Raw genomic sequence first — 643 nt, forward strand, 5'->3', positions numbered from 1 at the left:
TGTTCCCTCTCTCGCTGGCTGTCTCTATCTCTGTCGAATAAATAAATAAAATCTTTAAAAAAAATAAAATAAAGTTGTTTTTCTTCTAACCAACCACACTGTTCATTCAGAGAGAGCTTTTAATAAAATTTTTTTTTTTTAAGATTCCATTTATTTATGTGACAGAGAGACAGCCAGCGAGAGAGGGAACACAGCAGGCGAGTGAGAGAGGAAGAAGCAGGCTCCCAGCAGAGGAGCCCGATGTGGGACTCGATCCCAGAACGCCGGGATCACGCCCTGAGCCGAAGGCAGACGCTTAACGACTGCGCTACCCAGGCGCCCCTAATAAATTTTTAACTACCTTTAAGGGACACCCAGGCTCCTCCTACCTAACACATCTCTGGACTGAGCTCAGACCAGAAACGCAGCCCTGACTCCCCAGGAACTCACATTTCAGAGGGATCTCTCTCTCGTGCACAACGGTAAAGGGCAGCTTCTCCTGGTCGTCCAATGGCACTGATTCTCGGGTAAACACGACGGTGACAGGCACCGTGAGGCGCAGCTAGGAGAAAGAGCATCGGGGCCATCAGCTGAGTCTCCACCTTGCCAGCGGGCTGTCCCCTGGCCTTCTCCCACCGAGGTCTCACCTGCAGAGCATTCAGCC

Source organism: Ursus maritimus, unplaced genomic scaffold, assembly GCF_017311325.1.
Source record: "Ursus maritimus isolate PB19 unplaced genomic scaffold, ASM1731132v1 scaffold_24, whole genome shotgun sequence".
Classification (NCBI taxonomy): Eukaryota; Metazoa; Chordata; class Mammalia; order Carnivora; family Ursidae; genus Ursus; species Ursus maritimus.